The 19,132-nt window shown below is 54.4% G+C and overlaps 1 long non-coding RNA gene across 1 annotated transcript; it reads right to left on the bottom strand.

The window, feature by feature from the left end:
* Positions 1-2,538: 2,538 nt before the first annotated feature.
* Positions 2,539-16,942, bottom strand: LOC144490445 (uncharacterized). The gene is made up of 4 exons (XR_013497257.1): positions 16,859-16,942; positions 14,427-14,603; positions 13,743-13,827; positions 2,539-4,632 (listed from the first exon to the last, which is right to left on the bottom strand). It is a non-coding gene; the product is annotated as an uncharacterized LOC144490445 (long non-coding RNA).
* Positions 16,943-19,132: the final 2,190 nt, after the last annotated feature.

The following is a 19,132-nucleotide window of genomic DNA, read 5'->3' as shown; positions in this document are numbered from 1 at the left end:
CTCCAGCGCCTGTTCGGGTACACTGAGGGAGAATTTAGCACGGCCGATGCACCCTAACCAGCACGTCTTTCAGACTGTGGGAGGAAACCCACACAGACACGGGGAGAATGTGCACACTCCACACAGATAGTGACCCAAGCCGGGAATTGAACCCAGGTCCCTGATGCTGTGGGGCAGCAGTGCCAATCAGTGTGCCACCCCGTGCCCCTAGGTAGCAGCAGTCATTTGATTGAATTTTACACTCAGTCTGAAGGAGCAAATAGTGGGTCAAAACCTAAAATTTTAAACTTAACTAAAGGCAATTATGAGGCATGAAATGGAACCAGCTAAAGTGAACTGATGAATGGAATTAAGCATTCAGTCAATAGGGATGTAGGGGCATATATTTAAAGGGATATTTCAGAACACACAGAATAGATGCATTCCAATGATAAAGGAACATTCCAATGGGACCCATCATCCACGGTCAGCTAAAGAAGTTAAAGACAGGATCAAAAAGAAAGAAAAAGCATATAGTTACACAAGGATGGGTGGCAGGTACAAGATTGAACAGAATGTGAAAAAAATCAAAGACTAAAAGATTAATATGGAGGGAAAAATTAGTTTCTCACATTTTTCCAATCATTCCCCAATTCTATTTTTCCAGCAGAATTCAGCCTGATATTTATTGCTGTTCCCAATGATGCCCCCATGAGCACTCAGCAGCCTCGTTCCGGGGAAAACGCCGCCTGGGGGAGGTTCAGGATAGGGCCGAATCCACACACTGGTCTGAAGTCCCCTCTGCTCCTGCCCAGCTCCATCTCACTCTGGTAGTGGGTGGAGGAGCAGCAATGCTCCCACCTTTCCGGCCTCTCCCAAAGTGAATCCAGGCCCCCTCCGGTCTCGGGCCTTGCCCCCTCCCCACTCCCCCGGTCTCAATGAGGTTATCCCCCTTGATGGCCTTGACATTCCAAGTAACCCCAGACTATTTCCTGCTCCCAGTTTTTGGGTCTCCAGTGGTGGCAATTTGGAGTGGCTGCTTTATTAAAATGAGCAACAGTGCCCCAGAGCCTCGCACTGAGCACCCCAAGGGCATTGCCCCTCACCCACCCCAACTCAACCCCCACTTGTCCTAAACATCCAGTAAAATTCAGGGGCAGTGTAGCAGTCACAGTTGCTGCTTTAAGCTCACAGCTCAGTTGTTCCTTTGATTCCATGTCCCCGCTAAGGGTTCAGACAGACAGGAATTTGAGAACTCAGTGGTATGTCATTAACACTTCCTTCCATTCCTGTGGCTTTCAACAGCTCACATCAGGCGACTGGCCAAGTCCTAAAGCACACCCACAGCCAGGAAATGAAATGTTTACAGCAGAGAGAGAGAGAATCATTTGCTTCAGCATTTTCCAGACCACCACAGCACCCCATCAAACCCCACCACAGCACCCCATCAAACCCCACCACAGCACCCCATCAAACCCCACCACAGCACCCCATCAAACCCCACCACAGCACCCCATCAAACCCCACCACAGCACCCCATCAAACCCCACCACAGCACCCCATCAAACCCCACCACGGCACCCCATCAAACCCCACCACAGCCACTCTCTGAAAGAGGCTTCCGAAATCTGCAACAACAAAAGACCATTCGACCCATCAATCCTGCTGCTACTACACAACAGCTATGTGTGACTCTGACGCCCCCCGCCCCCCACCCCCCCCGCCCCCTCCCCGGACTCCCCCGCAGTCCATGTACAATGGGTAAGACCACCAGAGCCGAACTTATCAAACACATAAATGTACTGTCATCTCTGGCTTCCATCAGGAACAGGAATCCTACCCATCATCCCTCCCTTCCCTGGCATGGTTGGAGACAGGGTATCACAGCACATTGTCACACTCCCTGGAGCAGTCTCCTCTATGCAGTCCTGTTTGAGTTCGCACGGACCAAAGGAATCAAACCTTCAGGTCTCCCCGATTAATCATAGAATCCCTACAGTGTAGGAGGCCATTCGGCCCAGAGTCCCCACCGACAACAATCCCACCCAGGCCTATCCCCGTAACCCCACGTATGCCCCCCGACACTAAGGGGCAATTTATCTTAGCCAATCCACCTCACCCATACATCTTCTTGGTTCTTGGTTCTTATTAAAGGAATTAAGGGTTATGGTGAGCGGGCGGGTAAGTGGAACTGAGTCCATGAAAAGATCATCACATGATCTTATTGAATGGCGGAGCAGGCTCGAGGGGCCGGATGGCCTACGCCTTTTCCTAGTTCTTATCTTTAGACTTTGGGAGGAAACTGGAGCACCCAGAGGAAACCCACACAGACACGGGGAGAATGTGCAAACTCCACACAGACAGTAACCCAAAGCCGGAATTGAACCCAGGTCCCTGGTGCTGTGAGGCAGCAGTGCTAGCCACCATGCTGCCCATTCTGCCATTGAGTGTCCTAGATGAAGACTGGGTGCACTATCTCCCCATCACCATCCCTCACCTCTTACAACAATAAGTAATGAGCACATTGCTCAATTGGGAAGAAAGGAGAGAGACGCTACATTCAATCACCATTTATTCAAAGAGATCAGACATTGTTGCACTCAACAATTGTGGAACAAACTTGCGGCCTGGTGGCCTTTCCAGCTGTCCCGAGGTGAAGCCCATCACAACTGCACATCTCTAACTGCTTCATTGGAAATACATACAGCAACGTTTCAGGGACAGGCTCAACATGGAAGAGGGGGAAGGTGGAGGAGAAACCATTCATCTCCACAAGGCGAACTCGAACAAACCACTTTGAAAAGGAAAGGCAAGTTGTTGAATTGGGATCGGATCCAGGCAAACAGGTTTCAGAGAGCGAGGGAGGGACAGAAAGAGAGAATGCGTACTGATCTAACGCCTTTCAACTCTCCCCACCCACCTCAGGACACTCCACAGAAGTGCTTTACAGCCAATTAAGTCATTTTGAAATGTGAACTGTGCACAGCAATGTGATAATGGCCGTACCTCACGTCTTTGCAAAGCAGTGTGGCTGAAGGATCAACGTACTGCAGGAGGAGGATAGGAACATACTATCATCGTATAGCATTCGGCTCATCCCCACTGGGTGACCTCTCTCTGAAAGAGATGGCAACTGAGCCCCATTTTCCAGTGTTTGATCGACTCCCTTTTCTAAGAGGTTACGGATTCCAATCTCTGCACATTACTCCAGGCATATGTGGGGAGAGTGGGGGGGCGGTTGATGAAGGGGAGAGGATCTAGAGGATGGGGTGATAGTGAGGGAAGGGGGTGGAGGAGGGGGGGGCAAGGAGTGTCAAGTGGGGAAGGGATGCGGGTGCGTGGATACAGAGCGGGGAACCGACAAATGAATGAGTGACAAATCAGCTCAGGTTTAACATGAACAACATGAGCCCAGTGCAACAGATTTGGACACAGGCCAGGGCGAGGGGTAGTTGGTGAGTGGGAATTTGTGAAGTATCTGCAGGATGACGAGGACACAGAGTGAGGGGAGCCGGTTGTGGCGGGGGGTGTGAAGGGTTTCACAGCCTGCAGGGTCCTTGGGAAGGTGCGACTGGAATGGGCGTGAGCCGGGGATACAGCACTCCGACAGGGTGGACTGGGGAAGGTCGCACCCTATTCATACCAATGGACGTATAAGCAGAAATTCTGATCGGGTTATCCTCTTACTGGAAACAGAAGACTGCTGGAGGGGTCTGCTGGAGAACCCACTCCTTAGAGGGGTTGGCATGTCGGGGGAGGGGGGAAAATCCCAACCCCACCAAATATTCTCAATATTCTGTTGGAAGAAAAGGCAACTGGTCCTTACCTGAAGTATTACCACCTTGTCTTGACAATATGCTATCAGAATTCTACACTCACCTTTTTAAAAACCTTGTAATGTGCACGGGGGGGATAGTATGGGGAAGATGTCATTCGGCGCTCTCGAGTTGGTTCCTCATCATCTACTGGGGTTGGCTTGTTTGGTGGAAGTGTGTCTCGAAAGTAATGGTTCACGGCGTTAACCAGGCGGGCTATCAGCGCCTCGGTAAAAGGCAGCGAGAATATTCCGGCATTTTTTTACACCCAAACGTCTGGCGAGTGGAATCCAGTTGGTCAGTTGTGGGACAGGAGGGGGCGGGGATTGGAATGGAGCGAGAGAAGGAATCACCATCTTCAGTTTGTTAGAGAGCCCTCAGTATGAGCAGCTTCAGAGGCAATCGCCAATAACAGATTTTAAAGCAGCTTTTCCTCGGTGCCTCTGCACCACAAGCATTGAAAGCGAGTTGCTGACTCCCTCCATCTGCTCATTACAAAATGGAGGCAATGCAGAGAACAAAATGGAGGTCGGGTAGCCTCACCTGAAATGGGAGGGGGGGGTAGCAGGGGGCTGCCCAATATTAACCAAAGAATTATCACATCCCCATCCCCCCCCAACCCAACCCATGTGGTTGATGCAGTATATAGGAATATATACATGACATGGAATACATCATAAACAACCTCAAACTCAGACACCTCTGCGATCCACTCGGCAAGGGAGGAATGCAAGGTCTTGCTGCCCTGGGACATCACCTGGAAAGTTCCGCTGGTCACGTTAGACTGGAGCTCTCATCCCTCAGTGCTGCCCTTTGCCAAGCCCAGGAGAGGTAGGTTCTGACAAGGAGAGAAAATCAAATGAGTCCGTCAATACGTAGGATTGCCGAGAATCGGTGACACAGGAAGAGTCCACAGTGACATTCAGAATTTCAGGATCATAAGACCATAAGAAATAGGAGCAGGAGTAGGCCATTCAGCCCTTTGAACCTGCCCCACCTTTTGTTATGATCATGGCTGAGATCGCAGTCACTAACTTCACTTTCCTGCCTTCTTTCCATAACCCTCAATTCCCCAACTATTTGAAATTAAAATCATACAACACAGAAGATGGCCATTTGGCCCCTTGTGGCTCTTCTGGCTCTCCGAAAGAACAATCCAATTTTGTTCTCCTCTAATTAAATGTCTTCTGAAATTTCCAATTCAATCTCTTTCCACGATGCTTTCGGGTAGTAAATCCAGAGATGAGGGGTTTAGAGTCATAGAGGTTTACAGCATGGAAACAGGCCCTTCTGCCCAACTTGTCCATGCCGCCCTTTTTTTTTAAAACACCTAAGCTAATCCCAATTGCCCACATTTGGCCCATATCCCTCTCTACCCATCTTACCCATGTAACTATCTAAATGCTTTTTCAAAGACAAAATTGTACCCACTTCTACTACTACCTCTGGCAGCTTGTTCCAGACACTCACCACCCTCTGTGTGAAAAAATTGCCCCTCTGGATACTTTTGTATCTCTCCCCTCTCACCTTAAACCTATGCCCTCTAGTTTTAGACTCCCCTACCTTTGGGAAAAGATATTGACTATCTACCTTGTCTATGCCCCTCACTATCTCACAGACCTCTATAAGGTCACCCCTCAGCCACCTGAGAGAGATTGAACAGTTTAGGCCTACACACTCTGGAATTTAGAAGAACGAGGGGAGATCAAATTGAGGTTTACAAGATGGTAAAAGGTATGGATAAAGTAGACGTGGAGCGGATGCTTCCTCTTGTGGGGCATTCTAGGACGAGAGGTCACAGTCTAAGGAAAAGGGGTCAGCGTTCTCCAAGGCGGCCTTCACGACACACGCAGAGTCGCTGAGCAGAGACTGATAGCCAAGTTCCGCACACATAAGGACGGCCTCAACTGGGATCTTGGGTTCATGTCACACTATCTGTAACCCACACGACTTGCCTGGGCTTGCAAAATCTCACTGGCTGTCCTGTCTGGAGACAATACACATCTCTTTAACCTCTCCACTCACATTGTCTGTGCCTTTAAGTCTTGATTACCTGTAAAGACTCACATTCCAACCATTATTCTGTAAATTGAGTTTGTGTCTTTATATGCCCTGTTTGTGAACAGAACTCCCACTCACCTGATGAAGGGGCTTTAACCTGGTGTTGTGAGACTTCTTACTGTGGATCCAGCAGAGCACAAGGTAGGTTGTTACCCAATGCTGAGCTCAGGCTCAGTGGGGGAAACTCTCACCTGAGCGAGGGTGTCTGTGGGGGAAACTCTCACCCCGAGCGAGGGTGTCTGTGGGGGAAACTCTCACCCCGAGCGAGGGGGTCTGTGGGGGAAACTCTCACCCCGAGCGAGGGTGTCTGTGGGGGAAACTCTCACCCCGAGCGAGGGTGTCTGTGGGGGAAACTCTCACCCCGAGCGAGGGGGTCTGTGGGGGAAACTCTCACCCCGAGCGAGGGGGTTTGTGGGGGAAACTCTCACCCCGAGCGAGGGTGTCTGTGGGGGAAACTCTCACCCCGAGCGAGGGGGTCTGTGGGGGAAACTCTCACCCCGAGCGAGGGGGTCTGCGGGGGAAACTCTCACCCCGAGCGAGGGGGTCTGTGCTTTCACCGCCCACTCGAGAGGCTCGGGCCAGCGCAGGAGAAGCCAGCTCTCAGACAAGCCCGTCTGCTCTCCCAGACAGTTACAAAAATAATAAAGCCACCGTCACTGTCGGGAGAGAATGGTGGAGCTCGCCCTGGTGTCCTGCAGCCTATTCCTCACCAACACTGCTGATATCCTGGGTCGTTATAATATTACTTCTTGTGGGAGCTTGCTGTGCACAAACTGATTGTCAGGCTTTCTACATTAAACTTGAAGGAGTAATTAACAGGCTGCAAAGCACTTTGGGATATCCTGGGACGGTGAAAGGTGCGTCAGAAATGCAGCCACTCTGTGACTCACTGGGTGGGATTTTCCAGCCCTGCTTGTCCCAAAGCTGGAAAATCCCGCCCGAGGTCAACGGACCTTTGCATTGTCCGTGTCCCGGACGGCATGATTCCCATGGCGTGCGGGACGGGAAAATTCCTTCCTATGTGTTTCCTTGCAGATGTGTCAGTATGTGAGTGTGAGTGTGTGAGTGCGAGTGTGTGTGTGAGTGCGAGTGTGTGAGTGAGTGCGAGTGTGTGAGTGAGTGCGAGTGTGTGAGTGAGTGCGAGTGTGTGAGTGAGTGCGAGTGTGTGAGTGAGTGCGAGTGTGTGAGTGAGTGCGAGTGTGTGAGTGAGTGCGAGTGTGTGTGTCTGTGCGCGTGTGTGTCTGTGCGCGAGTGTGTGTGTGCGCGAGTGTGTGTGTGCGCGAGTGTGTGTGTGCGCGAGTGTGTGTGCGCGCGAGTGTGTGTGCGCGCGAGTGTGTGTGCGCGCGAGTGTGTGTGCGCGCGAGTGTGTGTGCGCGCGAGTGTGTGTGCGCGCGAGTGTGTGTGCGCGCGAGTGGGTCTGTGCGCGAGTGGGTCTGTGCGCAAGTGGGTCTGTGCGCGAGTGGGTCTGTGCGCGAGTGTGTGGGTGCGCGAGTGTGTGTGTGTATGTCAGTATGTGAGTGCGTGTGTGTGTCTGTGCGTGCGCGTGCGCGTGTGTGTCTGGCTGTGTGTGTGTGAGTGCGTGAGTGTGAGTGCGTGAGTGTGAGTGCGTTAGTGAGTGCGTGAGTGAGTGCGTGAGTGAGTGCGTGAGTGAGTGCGTGAGTGAGTGAGTGAGTGCGTGCGTGCGTGCGTGAGTGCGTGCGTGAGTGCGTGCGTGCGTGCGTGAGTGCGTGTGCGCGTGCATGTGTGTGCGTGTGAGAGTGCGTGTGAGTGCGTGTGAGTGCGTGTGAGTGTGCACGTGTGTGCGAGTGTGTGCGAGTGTGTGTGCGAGTGCGTGTGCGAGTGCGTGTGTGAGTGCATGCGTGAGTGCATGCGTGAGTGCGTGTGTGAGTGCGCGTGTGAGTGCGTGTGCGTGAGTGCATGTGCGTGAGTGCGTGTGCGGTAGTGCGTGAGCGTGCATGTGCGCGTGCACGCGTGTGTGAGTGTGAGTGCGTGCGAGTGTGAGTGCGAGTGCGCGCGTGAGTGCACGTGTGTGCGAGTGTGTGTGCGAGTGTGTGTGCGAGTGTGTGTGCGAGTGTGTGTGCGAGGGTGTGTGCGAGTGTGTGTGCGAGTGTGTGTGCGAGTGTGTGTGCGAGGGTGTGTGCGAGGGTGTGTGCGAGGGTGTGTGCGAGGGTGTGTGCGAGGGTGTGTGCGAGGGTGTGTGCGAGGGTGTGGGCGAGGGTGTGGGCGAGGGTGTGGGCGAGGGTGTGGGCGAGGGTGTGGGCGAGGGTGTGGGCGAGGGTGTGGGCGAGGGTGTGGGCGAGGGTGTGGGCGAGGGTGTGGGCGAGGGTGTGGGCGAGGGTGTGGGCGAGGGTGTGGGCGAGGGTGTGGGCGAGGGTGTGGGCGAGGGTGTGGGCGAGGGTGTGGGCGAGGGTGTGGGCGAGGGTGTGGGCGAGGGTGTGGGCGAGGGTGTGGGCGAGGGTGTGGGCGAGGGTGTGGGCGAGGGTGTGGGCGAGGGTGTGGGCGAGGGTGTGGGCGAGGGTGTGGGCGAGGGTGTGGGCGAGGGTGTGGGCGAGGGTGTGGGCGAGGGTGTGGGCGAGGGTGTGGGCGAGGGTGTGGGCGAGGGTGTGGGCGAGGGTGTGGGCGAGGGTGTGGGCGAGGGTGTGGGCGAGGGTGTGGGCGAGGGTGTGGGCGAGGGTGTGGGCGAGGGTGTGGGCGAGGGTGTGGGCGAGGGTGTGGGCGAGGGTGTGGGCGAGGGTGTGGGCGAGGGTGTGGGCGAGGGTGTGGGCGAGGGTGTGGGCGAGGGTGTGGGCGAGGGTGTGGGCGAGGGTGTGGGCGAGGGTGTGGGCGAGGGTGTGGGCGAGGGTGTGGGCGAGGGTGTGGGCGAGGGTGTGGGCGAGGGTGTGGGCGAGGGTGTGGGCGAGGGTGTGGGCGAGGGTGTGGGCGAGGGTGTGGGCGAGGGTGTGGGCGAGGGTGTGGGCGAGGGTGTGGGCGAGGGTGTGGGCGAGGGTGTGGGCGAGGGTGTGGGCGAGGGTGTGGGCGAGGGTGTGGGCGAGGGTGTGGGCGAGGGTGTGGGCGAGGGTGTGGGCGAGGGTGTGGGCGAGGGTGTGGGCGAGGGTGTGGGCGAGGGTGTGGGCGAGGGTGTGGGCGAGGGTGTGGGCGAGGGTGTGGGCGAGGGTGTGGGCGAGGGTGTGGGCGAGGGTGTGGGCGAGGGTGTGGGCGAGGGTGTGGGCGAGGGTGTGGGCGAGGGTGTGGGCGAGGGTGTGGGCGAGGGTGTGGGCGAGGGTGTGGGCGAGGGTGTGGGCGAGGGTGTGGGCGAGGGTGTGGGCGAGGGTGTGGGCGAGGGTGTGGGCGAGGGTGTGGGCGAGGGTGTGGGCGAGGGTGTGGGCGAGGGTGTGGGCGAGGGTGTGGGCGAGGGTGTGGGCGAGGGTGTGGGCGAGGGTGTGGGCGAGGGTGTGGGCGAGGGTGTGGGCGAGGGTGTGGGCGAGGGTGTGGGCGAGGGTGTGGGCGAGGGTGTGGGCGAGGGTGTGGGCGAGGGTGTGGGCGAGGGTGTGGGCGAGGGTGTGGGCGAGGGTGTGGGCGAGGGTGTGGGCGAGGGTGTGGGCGAGGGTGTGGGCGAGGGTGTGGGCGAGGGTGTGGGCGAGGGTGTGGGCGAGGGTGTGGGCGAGGGTGTGGGCGAGGGTGTGGGCGAGGGTGTGGGCGAGGGTGTGGGCGAGGGTGTGGGCGAGGGTGTGGGCGAGGGTGTGGGCGAGGGTGTGGGCGAGGGTGTGGGCGAGGGTGTGGGCGAGGGTGTGGGCGAGGGTGTGGGCGAGGGTGTGGGCGAGGGTGTGGGCGAGGGTGTGGGCGAGGGTGTGGGCGAGGGTGTGGGCGAGGGTGTGGGCGAGGGTGTGGGCGAGGGTGTGGGCGAGGGTGTGGGCGAGGGTGTGGGCGAGGGTGTGGGCGAGGGTGTGGGCGAGGGTGTGGGCGAGGGTGTGGGCGAGGGTGTGGGCGAGGGTGTGGGCGAGGGTGTGGGCGAGGGTGTGGGCGAGGGTGTGGGCGAGGGTGTGGGCGAGGGTGTGGGCGAGGGTGTGGGCGAGGGTGTGGGCGAGGGTGTGGGCGAGGGTGTGGGCGAGGGTGTGGGCGAGGGTGTGGGCGAGGGTGTGGGCGAGGGTGTGGGCGAGGGTGTGGGCGAGGGTGTGGGCGAGGGTGTGGGCGAGGGTGTGGGCGAGGGTGTGGGCGAGGGTGTGGGCGAGGGTGTGGGCGAGGGTGTGGGCGAGGGCGTGTGCGAGGGCGTGTGCGAGGGTGTGTGCGAGTGCGTGTGCGAGGGTGAGTGCGAGGGTGTGTGCGAGGGTGTGAGTGTGAGTGCGTGTGCGCGCGTGTGAGTGTGAGTGCGCGTGTGTGTGCGCGTGTGTGTGCGAGTGCGTGTGTGCGCGAGTGTGAGTGGTGTGAGTGCGTGTGCGAGTGCGTGTGTGAGTGCGTGTGTGTGCGCGAGTGTGTCTGAGTGTGTGAGTGTGTGTGTGAGTGCGTGTGTGAGTGCGTGTGTGAGTGCATGTGTGAGTGCATGTGTGAGTGCGTGTGTGAGTGCGTGTGTGTGCGCGTGTGAGTGTGCGCGTGTGTGAGTGCGTGTGTGAGTGCGTGTGTGAGTGCGTGTGTGAGTGCGTGTGTGAGTGCGTGTGTGTGTGCGTGTGTGAGTGCGTGTGTGTGTGTGCGTGTGAGTGCGTGTGTGTGCGCGCGTGAGTGCGCGTGTGTGTGGCGCGTGTGTGTGCGAGTGTGTGTGCGAGTGCGTGTGCGTGTGTGAGTGCGTGTGAGTGCGTGTGTGAGTGCGCGTGAGTGTGTGTGAGTGCGTGTGTGAGTGTGCGTGTGAGTGCGCATGAGTGTGCGTGTGAGTGCACGCGCGTGTGTGTGTGAGTGCGTGTGTGAGTGCGTGTGTGAGTGCGTGTGTGAGTGCGTGTGTGAGTGCGTGTGTGCGCGCGCGAGTGTGTGTCTGTGTCTGAGTATGTGAGTGTGTGTGAGTGCGTGTGTGAGTGCGTGTGTGAGTGAGTGCGTGTGTGAGTGCGTGTGAGTGTGCGTGTGAATGTGTGTGTGAGTTTGCGTGTGAATGTGCGTGTGAGTGCGCGTGTGAGTGCGCGTGAGTGCGCGTGTGAGTGCGCGTGAGTATGCATGTGAGTGCGCGTGTGAGTGTGCGTGTGAGTGCACGCGTGTGTGTGTGTGTGTGTGCGTGTGAGAGTGCGCGTGAGTGCGCGCGCGAGTGCACGTAGCATGCGAGTGCGAGTGTGTGTGCGAGTGTGTGTGCGAGTGTGTGTGTGCGAGAGTGTGTGCGAGTGTGTGTGCGAGTGTGTGTGCGAGTGTGTGTGCGAGTGTGTGTGCGAGTGAGTGTGTGCAAGAGTGTGTGCGAGTGTGTGTGCGAGTGAGTGTGTGCGAGAGTGTACATCTCTCCCTGTGTGTTTGTGTGTAGTATGTCTCTCTCTCCCTGTGTGTGTGCGTGCGTGAGTGCCTCTGGCTGTGTATATGTACAGTAAAAAGTTTAACAACACCAGGTTAAAGATTTATGTCACATTATCAGTAACCCCCACAGCTTGCCTCCTGGACTTGCACAATTTCACAAGCTGTACTGTCTGGAGACAATGCACATCTCTTTAACCTGTGTTGAATGCTCCCTCCACCCACATTGTCTGTACATTTAAGACCTGGCTGGCTGTAGAGATTTGCATTCTAATCAGTATTCTGTAATTTGATTTCTGTGTCTGTGCACTGTTTGAGAACAGAGACCACTCCATCTGACGAAGGAGCATTGCTCCGAAAGCTTATGGTATTTGCTACCAAATAAACCTGTTGGACTTTAACCTGGTGTTGTGAGACTTCTTACTGTGTGTATATGTAGCCATGATGTGGAGATGCCGGCGTTGGACTGGGATGAACACAGTAAGAGTTTTAACAACACCAGGTTAAAGGCCAACAGGTTTATTTGGTAGCAAATACCATTTGGTATTTGCTATCAAATAAACCTGTTGGATTTTAACCAGGTGTTATTAAAACTCTTACTGTGTATATGTATGCACATGTGTCTGTGTCCCTCTGTGTCTCTCTTTTTCTCTCTCTCTGCATGTGTGCGTGCGTCCTTTTCTGTCGGTGTGTGCCTGCGTCTCTCTGTGTGCACGTGTGTCTCTCTGTGTCTGTGTGCATGCATACCTCCCTGTGTCTGTGTGCATGTGTGTGTCCCTCTCTCATCTGGGATCTTCCAAGTGTTGCTGTGCAGTTACCGGTGAATTAAGACAGATTAAACATTAGAATCTATACTTTGCCCGGGAGAAGTGCAGGGAATGGTTAAAAAAAAGGAATCTGTGTGTTTTATACAATGCTGTTAAAAAGCTGCAACCTCTATCCAAGGCAAGAATAAAGTTAACAATTGCCCCTGGGGGTTGAGGTGAGATTCTGCTGCCCGTATACTCGGGGCGTGGTTTCCACATCGATATTTAATTCTCAGGGGACAACAGCTCCCTCAGACAGCGGCTGTGCCCCTGGGGGTGAGGGGCACATTGGCACCACCAACCCACACCCTCCCCTTACCGGGCACTCACCCGTGTCCCACCTCATCCCACCCTCCCCGGCAGCGCTCAGCCTATCACAGAGTGCGCTTCCCGCTGGATCGCTGTTAATTGGCCAGCAGCATGAGATTGCGTTCCCAGGCTGAGCACGGGCAGGACCGCGTTTCAAACACGTTCCTGGTCTTCGCGTTTCCGTGCGCAAGCTCCCGAGGGGTGAAAGACTCATGCCAGAGTTCACAGTTCAAAACCAAAAGGACTCTTTCTCAGTACTGAAGAGTCAGATTGGATTTGAAATGTTCTCCCTCCACAGACGCTGTCAGACCTGCTGCGTTTTTCCAGCACTTTCTGTATTTTATTTGATTTGTAGCACCCGTGGCACAGTGGTTAGCACTGCTGCTTCACAGCGCCAGGGACCCGGGTTCTATTCCCGGCTTGGGTCACTGTCTGTGTGGAGTTTGCATGTTCTCCCCGTGTCTGCATGGGTTTCCTCCGGATGCTCCAGTTTCCTCCCACAGTCTGAAAGACGTGCTGGTTGGGTGGATTGGCCGTGCTAAATTCTCCCTGAGTTGTACCCGAACAGGTGCCGGAGTGTGGCGACTAGGGGGATTTTCAAAGTAACTTCATTGCAGTGTTAATGTAAGCCGACTTGTGACACCAGTAAATAAATAAAATAGGGCATTTTCTCTTTATCTGTTTTTAGGATGTTGATTGAGGGATAACTGTTGGTCAGGACACATGGGGAGTTTTCTTACACATTAATCCCACAGAATCTTTATGATTTACCAAAACAGGTTAACTCAACCGTATATCCAGGGATGGCACCTCTAAGAATGCAATGCTCTCTCAATACTACCCCACCAGCACTCCCTCAAGTACCCCTCTGACAGTGCGGCACTCCCTCAGCACTGACCCTCTGACAGTGCGGCATTCCCTCAGCACTGCCCCTCTGACAGTGCGGCATTCCCTCAGTACTGACCCTCTGACAGTGCGGCACTCCCTCAGTACTGACCCTCTGACAGTGCGGCACTCCCTCAGCACTGACCCTCTGACAGTGCAGCACTCCCTCAGTACTGACCCTCTGACAGTGCGGCACTCCCTCAGCACTGACCCTCTGACAGTGTGGCATTCCCTCAGCACTGACCCTCTGACAGTGCGGCACTCCCTCAGCACTGACCCTCTGACAGTGCGGCACTCCCTCAGCACTGACCCTCTGACAGTGCGGCACTCCCTCAGCACTGACCCTCCGACAGTGCGGCACTCCCTCAGCACTGACCCTCCGACAGTGCGGCACTCCCTCAATTGGGTTGGAGTTGAACCTCTGCTAAACGTGGATCCGGGATCCATTCTACAATTGCTGAAGTGTAAATGAAGCTGAAATTATTCTCACCTTTCCCATCTGCCTTGGGCCAGTCCGGTTCAGCAGTGTGCGGAATCCGTGTGGCCGGGTACGGAGTGTTCCATGGATTCTCCGACTGGGAATGGGATGAAAGGAAAAGAAAAATTAACAGTTGCAAAGGGGAAGGATGGAAAGGGACAGGAAGCAGAAATCTGGGGAGAGTGTGGGAGGGAGAGAGAGAGAGGGAGAGTGGGACGGGGAAATAGAAAGTGGGGGGGGGGGGGGGGGGCAGAGAGAAAGCGGGCGGGGAGAGAACACAGAGCGGGGGGGAGAGAGAGAGCGGGAGGGAGAGTGAGCGGGGGAGGGTGGGGGAGAGAGAGCGGGAGGAGGAGAGAGAGAGAGAGAGAAATGGGATTAGCTGGAGACTGAAGGTTTATATTTAATAATAAGCACAACACTGCAGATGCCGTGAGGGGAATCTAATGACACTGACTGGGGTGGGGTTGTGAGGGGGGATACTGAGGATTTGAAGAATTAAATTGAAGCAACTGGTGTTAACAAAAGGGTTTATAACCTGTGCCCCATTTTAAATGAAGTCTACGGTATACACGGATTGAGGAGGAATGTGGGTTTAAATGGGAAGGAACAATGCTGGATGTGATTGGAGCTCTAATACGTGTGTGTATTGAGTGTGGGAGGTTCGGTTACTGCCAGGTGTTGCCTATCTGTGCCTACCGCTCTGTAATGTGCACGGGCGGCACTGGGTCCAGCCGGCGGGTAGCGGATCTGCCAATCGTAGCCTCCGTAGACAGCAGGGTGAGGAGGGGGAGGGTACTGTAGTTGGTAGGGAGGTGGGCAGTACGCTCCGTGTGCCCCGGGGGGTGGGTCCGATGACCGTCTCTCACTCGGCACCTGTGAAAGCAACCAAACCGACGTCAGTGAGAAAACTCCATCACCGAGAGGTTCTGGTGCCATTACCGTCAATGCTGACTTTCATTTCTATAGATCCCTTCACCATCCCGACCTGCCCCATAAGGCTTTACAGCAAATTAAATACTAGAATGAAGTCACTATCGGTAGCACTGCGACCAATCAGTAAGTTCACACAATTAGATAAATAAACAGGGAATCTTTTTTAAACTGCAGCTAATTAAGGAATATGACAGGACAGAGTAGAGAATGTCTGCTAATCTTCCTCGGAATGTGTCATGGGAGCTTCAACATTTAACTGGGATGATCTAATAACGTTTTCTAATAACCCTGTTGCTTCTCTGCCTTTTTCAAATTAATTCATAGAATCATAGAGGTTTACAGCATGGAAACAGGCCCTTCGGCCCAACTTGTCCATGCCGCCCTTTTTTTAAAAAACCCCGAAGCTAGTCCCAATTGCCCACATTTGGCCCATATCCCTCTAAACCATCTTACCCATGTGACTGTCAAAACGCTTTTTAAAAGACAAAATTGTACCCGCCTCTACGACTACCTCTGGCAGCTTGTTCCAGACACTCACCACCCTCTGTGTGAAAAGATTGTCCCTCTGGCCACTTTTGTATCTCTCCCCTCTCACCTTAAACCTATGCCCTCTAGTTTTAGACTCCCCTACCTTTGGGAAAAGATACTGACTATCTCGCTGATCTGTGCCCCTCATTATTTTATAGACGTCTATAAGATCACCCCTCAGCAGCCTACGGTCCAGAGAAAAAAGTCCCAGTCTATCCAGCCTCTCCTTATAACTCAAACCATCACGTCCCAGTAGCACCCTAGTAAATCGGGCACTCTCGGTTTGGGGAGGTGTGTTTGCAATGGGTGACACATTACCCACTCTGCACTACCTAGGAGTTTAATTCCACGTTCGAAGCCTCTGACAGAGCAGCACTCCCCCACCGGCCCTGTCAGCCTGGGCTTCTGACGGGACTCAAGCCCCCAACCTTCTCACTCAGACGCTGGACAGTATTGGCGACTGAGCCCCAGCTAACGCCCAAGGGGTCCCCGACCACCAACAGGACCTGCTGCTGAAATCCAGTGTTGGTGGCGTGTGAAATCCGACATTCCGGCCTACAGAAGTCCCACTGGGATGAGATTTGAAATGAATTCTCAGATAGAGTGGCAGGTTTAGCGAGAGTGAATTTATAGACAGGCGTGACATCGACAGCACAGGAGAGCTTAGCATCTGTGTCAACACACACGTGCACACGCATGCACACACACGCGCGCGCACACACACATGCACGCGCACACACGTGCGCACACATGCACGCACATACACACGCACACCTGTACCCCCTTATACTGCAAACTCCCAATGGTAACCCCCAGGGTGTTGATAATGGGAGATTCAGCGATCGTAATGCCATTGAATTTCAAGAAGAGGTGGTTAGATCCTCTTCTGTTGGAGGTGATCATTGCCATTGCAACTTCTCAACCCAAACCCGGATATTGGCCAGGTCTTGCTGCCTATGGACACAAACGCCTTCAGCATCTGAGGAGTTACAAATGATGCTGAACATGGGAACCTATGATGGTCATTCAAGAAGCAGCTGAAGATGATTTCAGACTGTGGGAGGAAACCGGAGCGCCCGGAGGAAACCCACGCAGACATGAGGAGAATGTGCAAACTGCTCACAGACAGTGAACCAAGCCGGGAATCGAACCGGGGTCCCTGGTGCAGTGCTAACCACTGTGCCACCGTGCTGCCCCATCCTGGAGCTGAGATGATTGATCTCCAACCACCAGAGCTATCTTCCTTTGTGCCCGGGTATGACTCCAACCAGCGGAGAGATTTCCCCCTGATTGACTCCAGCTTTGCTGGGGCTCCTTGATGTCACACTCGGTCAAATGCTGCCTTGATGTCAGGGGCTGTCACTCTCACCTCACCTCCGGAGTTCAGCTCTTTTGTCCATGTTTGGATCAACTGTAAATTTCTAATCTGGGATTGGCAGATTTTTATCCTCCAAAGAAATAAAGGGACATGATGTAAGGGTGCGTACGTGGAGTTAGCTCACAAATCAGCCATGGTGCATTGAAAAGCAGAACCAGCTCGAGGGGTGAATGGCCTCCTGCTGTTCCTGTGTGGCTCCAGTAATTGACTTTGTATTTTGAACCCCGGTCTCCAGCTATCAGCCCCAGTCTTGGTGACCGCTCCCCACACCCAGTGGGAAGCTCAGTACCTGTTTCTGATGCTTCAGCAGTCTCTGAATTTTTTCCTTTTCCAACTTCTCCTTCTGATAATCTTCCTGATAAATTCCCAGCTAAGAAAGAGCAGATAAGAGAGCTGTGAGCAGCTGCAAGCAGGGACAGTACAGACATAGAGGCAAGTAAAAGGCGAGGCGGAGGGAGAGAGAGAGAGAGAGACTCATTGGAGTGAACCTCTCACTTAACACGGTGACTCGGCTGGGTACAGACAGAAAATGACTCCAGCCGCACTGGGAAACAACTCCAAACCCGGAGAAATGGGATAGATTGAGAGGAAGCCAGGTAGCAACAACAAGAAACTGCATCAGTCCCTGAACTGGCGTGAGGGACAGTAACTACAGTGTGTACATCATCCCACACTGCAGCCCATCATTGATAAACTCCCTGGGCAACATCCCATGCCCCGGGGCAACATAGAATCATAGAATCCTACAGGAGGCCACTCAGCCCATTGAATCCGCACCGGCCACAATCCCACCCAGTCCCTATCCCCATAACCCCAGATACTTATCCTAGCTAGTCTCCCTGACACAAAGGGGCAATTTAGCACTGCCAATCCACCTAACCCGCACATCTTTGGACTGTGGGAGGAAACCGGAGCACCCGGAGGAAACCCACGCAGACACGGGGAGAATGTGCAAACTCCACACAGACAGTGGCCCGAGGCTGAAATTGAACCCGAATCCCTGGCGCTGTGAGGCAGCAGCGCTAAACCCCTGTGCCGGCCCACACTCGCTATTTAGCTTTCACCTCTTAAAGACAAACCATGTGTGTTCCACCGCTTGTCTTTTTTTAAATTTTTTGAGTTGATTATTTCATGGGTTCAGACGCTGAGATTTAAGGCAGGGTAGGATCGCAGGGACGGCCCCTCAACACCGGCCGTGTGCTCACCTGTTTGCTCATCTTGGGAAGGAACGGCAGTGGAAATGCTTCGGAACAGAGCAGCGGGAAGCTACAGCACCTGCCCTAATCACAAAGCATTGCAAAGGCAAGGCAAGCCTCCCGTGGCATTGCTCATGGATAGAGAGGACGAACGAACTTGCATTTCGAAAGCACCTTTATGAACACACTAGAAAATCCCAAAGCGCTGCACAGTCAGCAAAGCACGACCTTTCCTATGTGCTGTTGCAGTGTTGGAAAGACAGCAGCTAGTTTGTGCACAGCAAGCTCCCATAAACACAAACATCAAAGTCTTAATCTAATTTTCTTTTTGCCATTGGGGAATGAATATTAGCTCAGGTCAAAGGGGAGAACTTTCGTGTTCCTCTTCGAGATAGTGGTTGTGGGTACTTCACTTGGAGTGTGGGGCCCTGGATTTTGTCAGTGCTCCCACTCAATGACTGGGCAGGGATGAAAAATGCGGAGTGTAGCTCAGCGGGTGGCACTCCCACCTCAAAGGCGAAGGTCACGGGTTCGAGTCCCACTCCACAGACCTGAGCACGAAAATATAGGCTGACACCATCACTGCGGTGCTGAGGGAGCACTGCACTGTCAGAGATGCTGTCTTTCAGTCGAGGTGTTAACCTCTCAGACAGATGTGGCACAGTGGTTAGCGCTAGGGACCCGGGTTCGATTCCCGGCTTGGGTCACTGTCTGTGTGGAGTTTGCACATTCTCCCCGTGACGGCGTGGGTTTCCTCCGGGCGCTCCGGTTTCCTCCCACACTCCAAAGATGTGCGGGTTAGGTGGATTGGCCATGCTAAATTGACCCTTAGTGTCAGGGGGGACTAGCTAGGGTTAGTGCATGGGGTTGCAGGGATCGGGCCTGGGTGGGATTGTTGTCAGTGCAGACTCGATGGGCCGAATGACCTCCTCCTGCCCTGTAGGGATTCTATGATTCTATGTGAAACGTACTATATTGAAGCAGAGACCCTCCCTGGTGCCACGGGCAAGGTTTATCCTTCAACCAACGTCACAAAAACAATTCATTTGCACATTTATCACATTACTGCTTGTGGGAGCTTGCTGTGCACAAAATGGCTGCCACATTCCTGACAGTAAAACTGTGACGGCACTTCCAAAACACATTACTATTGGCTGTAAAGCATGTTGGGAAGTAGTGGCAGGCGCTACAGAAATGCACGTTCTAAATAACAGACACGTGGACAGACCGAAACCCAGTGCTGAGGTTACAGATTCTCACCACGGAAATCCTGGTCACAGCCGTGACTCGGGGATGAGAGAGAGAGAGAGAGAGGAATCACCCAATCACAGAAAATAAATGGTGTTTTTCATTTCGTTTCAACACTG

The sequence above is a fragment of the Mustelus asterias genome, unplaced genomic scaffold, assembly GCF_964213995.1.
Source record: "Mustelus asterias unplaced genomic scaffold, sMusAst1.hap1.1 HAP1_SCAFFOLD_3286, whole genome shotgun sequence".
Classification (NCBI taxonomy): Eukaryota; Metazoa; Chordata; class Chondrichthyes; order Carcharhiniformes; family Triakidae; genus Mustelus; species Mustelus asterias.
Note: the sequence above shows the minus strand (reverse complement) of the source record. Positions and strands in the feature narration are given on the sequence as shown.